The 4892-nt window shown below is 39.3% G+C and overlaps 1 long non-coding RNA gene across 2 annotated transcripts; it reads left to right on the forward strand.

Annotated features, from left to right (window-relative positions):
* Nucleotides 1-1170: 1170 nt before the first annotated feature.
* LOC120732177 lies at nucleotides 1171-4448 on the forward strand. Of its 2 annotated transcripts, XR_005695543.1 has the most exons (4): nucleotides 1171-1316; nucleotides 1961-2472; nucleotides 2693-2792; nucleotides 3906-4448. It is a non-coding gene; the product is annotated as an uncharacterized LOC120732177 (long non-coding RNA). The 2 variants fall into 2 exon arrangements; XR_005695542.1 differs by having other exon boundaries at nucleotides 1171-2472.
* Nucleotides 4449-4892: the final 444 nt, after the last annotated feature.

Raw genomic sequence — 4892 nt, forward strand, 5'->3', positions numbered from 1 at the left:
ACCCCGGAGAGCTGGTTCTTGCTCATCTTCGGCCCCAGGTGAGCTCATTGCTGAACCCCTTTCAGTTCACCTACTACACCAACATTAGGGTAGATGATGCTGTCATCCACCTCTGACATCAATCCCTCGCTCGCCTGGAAAGTGTTTGGGGCTCTATGACAATCATGTCCTTTGATCTCTCCAATGCTTTCAACACCATTATACCCACAATCCCTAAGGACCAGCTGGATTACACAGGTGTGGACCATCACCACATGGATCCTGATGAGTCTTACCAACCACCCTCAGTACACAAGTGCCCATAATTATGTGTCTGAATGGGAATTTTGCAGTATAGGTACGTCACACAGGGAACAGTCCTGACTCCATTTCTATCACAATATAAACAATAGACTTCTCCTACACTTTTGATAAATGATTCCTGCAAAAGTTCTCTGATGATTCAGTAATTACTGGTAAATGGGGACGACAGGAAGTACAGAAGACTGACTGAAGACTTTGATGACTGGTGCCAGCAGCTCCGCCTCCAGATTAGCACTGGGAAAACCAAGAAGCTGGTAGGACAAACATTCTCCACCTAAGAAAAGTGAACAGGGAATAAACATTAAGATAGAGGACTCAGAAGCAGTGTGTTCATCTGACCAATAAACAGTAGCAGACACATCTCTACATCAACTCTTCAGAGGAGACTGTGTGAATCAGGCCTTTATGGCCAAATAGCTAAGAAAACACTACTAAGGAAGATCAACAAGCAGAAGAGATTTGTTTGGGCCAAGAAACACAAGGAATGGACATTAGACCGGTAGACATCCATGCTTTGGTCTGATGGGTCCAAATTTGAGATCTTTGATTCCACCTGCCATGTCTTTGACTGATACAGAGAAGGTGAACTGATGGTCTCTACATGCATGGTTCCCACCATGAAGCATGGAGGAGGTGTGATGGTGTGGGGGTGCTTTGCTGGTGACACTGTTGTGGATTTATTCAAAACTGAAGGCACACCGAACCAGCATGGCTGCCACAGCATCCTGCAGCAACATGCCATCCTAACCAGTTTGCATTTAGTTGGACCACCGTCTTTTTTTTTCCCCAACAGGACAATGACCCCAAAGACACCGCCAGGCTGTGTAGGAGCTATCTGACCAAGAAGGAGAGTGCTGGAGTGTTGTGGCAGATGGCCCGGCCTCCACAGTCACCTGACCTAAACCATATTGAGATGATTTGGGATGAGATGGACCGCAGAGTGAAAGCAATAGAGTCAACAAGCGCTCAGCACCTCTGGAAACTCCATCAAGACTCTTGGAAAACCATTTCAGGTGACGACCTCATGAAGATCAAGAGTGTGCAAAGCAATAATCACAACAAAGTGTGGCTGTTTTGAAGAATCTAACATATAACATGTTTTGAGTTATTTTTAACATTTTGGTTTGCTACATCATTCCATATATGTGTCATTCATAGTTCTGATACCTTCAGTGAGAATCTACAATGTAAATAGTCACGAAAATGAAGCACAATTTTGTCTTAACCAGGCAACTTTAGGGTTAGCTCTGGGTTTTATATCCTACAAAGGTGATTTGCTTTTTACTGGGGTATATTGCCATGGTAACTTGTGCTTTAGACCCAATCTGTCCCAGACTGGAGCCATATCTGAATTCTCTTTTTATATTTTGTCTTTACTCTTAAACTTTGCACCATTCCACTGAATGAGGCACAGACTGTATCTGGAGACAAACTAAAGTGATTCCACGTCTCTTCTGTTAGTCTGTGAGAGAGTAAGCTTTAACATTTGAATGTGTCCAATCTGACGTTTCAGAGCTCTAATGTGTAGCAACTGCCTTATAAATAATTAACTCAATTTAATCTGTTTAATCCTCTCTATGTGCTAAATGTTTGTTTTAATGCAGTGTTAATCTTATTGTTTTAACAGTGCTGCATTTTACATTGTCTCTGATTGCAGCAGGCGGCACTCATCATGTTGTGTGGAAGAAGACTTCAGCTGAACAACAACACATGACATATTACACCAAAGTTAACAAAAACTAAGCCAAATGCGTTTTCGGTATTTTAAAAAAATGTAATTATTCTGATTGTTTACCTATTTTTTAGACACCTTTTTTTTATTTATATAAAAATAATTTCAAACAGCTGCCTGTAAATATGCCTCTTTACCATTAAGCCAGGTGTGAATGACAACCTGCAGCTGCAGGCTGTTGTGCTCATTGGTGTCACATTAGGTTTCGAACCACAAACAGAGACGTTTCTTAGAACTGCTGGGCTAGTGATGTAGGTATTGATGTAAATGGCTGCTTAAGGCGGTGCTACAGCAATGTATAAAAACTGAAGCTCCCAGAGCCAAATGTTATTCTTCTGTGACTGAGGTGAACTATAACCTGCTCAGGTAGAATTTAATAACAGCGAGTCTGAACTGCACTTGACTTGATCTCTGCTCATCTCCAGGCTTCTCATTCGGTAAGAACTCGTTGGCTTTTGCATACTTCCAAGAAAGAAACTTACTCTCCTGCCACACTTATACTCACATTCAGACATGGGCTTCAAAACATGCTGTCATCATCTGGGTTCTGTGAGCATGCAAATCATGCATAAGTAATGCAATTACTGCATGTCGAGACAGATGCCTGTCTTCATTCATTCATGTACAAATCAAGTTTAACTTTAATTCCACTTTCAGGGCATTTGATTCACTGAAGTCATCTTCACCACCTGCTCTTCCAGACGACGGACTTGTGCCCGAACACCTGCAGTTAACCAACCAAACACTGATCAGTAAGGTAAAAAATAAGGTATATATCCTCATTTGGAAAAGTGTGAATTCAATCTTGATAAATTTCTAATATAGTAATTACATTTAGCAAAAGTGTTGTCTATTTATGATCACATTCATTATAAATATCAGTGCTAACACAGCTGTTTCAGTTTCAAAATAGAAGTTTCGAGAGCTGCGAAAAATTACGTGATGGTCGTAAATCAGTGAAAAGTGGCTCTTAAAATGTAGGAAGCAAGAGAGAAGAGAAAAACGGAGTCGTGCTTTTGGTCTCAGTATGTGACTTTAAAGGGTCACCGAATATGTTTACATATTTTGTCTGGCCAAGAGATGGTCCTAAAAAAAAGTACTCACGTCTCTTGGTTTACAGATCTTAGGCCACTCCTCTTTACAGAAACTCTCTAAATCCTTTAAGTTTCTTGACTGTGTGACTGTGAGGCCTGGAGACTGACTAAACCACTCTGTGACCTTATAGTCCTCCATTAGTACATACTGAGATCAGCTTGATGTGACTCAACTTGTTTTCCATTGCAATCAAGTACCACCTAATGTGCGTGGGGTCATTACAGCAAAGTGGCCAAATGTCTGTGATGTCGTTCATATGCAACACGAACACCACAACAAAGGAAGATGTTGCAGGGTGACTGTAGACCTGAAGAAGGTCGATGATCTTGTATTGTCCCTGTAGACCTCAGTAAAAAGTCCTTTGAGTGCTCTTTGGTCTCGCCATGATGGTGCAGAAGTTGGAGTGGAAGAAACTGATACTGTGGACAGGTGTTCACACAAAATAAACTGAGATCAGGAGCATCTGTAACTGATTAATTGTAATCCAATCTGTGTGCAAGAATTCTGGTTTGGTTATAGGGGATCAAATAGTTCAATCAATAACATGCAAATCAATTAAAAACTTTCATGTAATGTTTTTTTGTCCTGGATTTTGGTTGTTCTGTCTTTCTCCATTAAAATCAAACTACCATAAATTTTAGAGACTGTTCATTTCTTTGTAAGGGAGCAAAATTACAAATTAAGCAGGAGATCAAATGATTATTTCCACCAGTGACAATATTTTTGCTGCTTTAAATTCTTATTCTGGAAAATGTTCCTGTATTTCTTTCTCCAGGAAACAATGAGGATCCTGTTTGCCTGTTTGCTGCTTGTGCTGCTCTTTGACACTGGACGCTCAAAACTAGCTAATCGCCAACTCAAATGGCTGCAGCAAGAAACCCGTTATGAAGAGTTTATATGAAAACATGTAGATGCTAATATGACTGTGGAAAAATGTGATACAGAAATTAAAAAAAAGTGGATCTACGATGTTAACCACGGTTGTAAGTACACAAACACGTTCATCCTTAGTAATAACAAACAGGTCAAAGCCATTTGTAATGGCCAAGGATCACCTTATAAGAATACTATCTTTACAAAGAGTAGAGCAAAGTTTAGTATTGTTATATGTAAACTAAATAATGGAGCCAGGAAACTAAACTGTCAGTATAATGGCAGACTTCACAGTAACGTGAGTGTTGTAGTCCGATGTGAAGGAAGGTTACCTGTGCACTATGTAAAGAACATACAGACTTTTGAATCCAATAACGCAACTACAGGAAAAATTTCCATGGACTCTAAATCTGTACCCACAAATATACATTTCTGAAATAACAAAAGAGCAACATTAAGCATCAGCTCTGACTAGAAGTGACTGGAAACATCTTCCATATCATAAGTTTTTACCTGTCTTTTAAGTGCATACATGTTTTGCAAGTGTTCAACTTGCATTTCCACTCATATTGTATGAAAAACAGTTAAACGATTTTTACTACAAATGCAGGTAGAAAAACTGTATTAAATGTTACTGATAAGAAAAAACAAAGAAGTAAAATTGTGTTATTTGGTTCTTTTATCATCGATACTGATATATTAATAGCAATGACTGCAGAATACAGATGTACAGTTACGTATTAAAATAATGTGAAAGGTGATTTTGGTAACTCTGGGATCCTGCTTGCTTCTAATAAATGATTTATTGTCTGATCACAGAGTAAATGTGTAAAAAAAATGTTGTTTGAACACTTCAAACATCAAGACTCACAAGTTGACATGTCTTTGC

This window comes from Simochromis diagramma, unplaced genomic scaffold (genome assembly GCF_900408965.1).
Source record: "Simochromis diagramma unplaced genomic scaffold, fSimDia1.1 OVJJ01000339.1, whole genome shotgun sequence".
NCBI lineage: Eukaryota > Metazoa > Chordata > Actinopteri > Cichliformes > Cichlidae > Simochromis > Simochromis diagramma.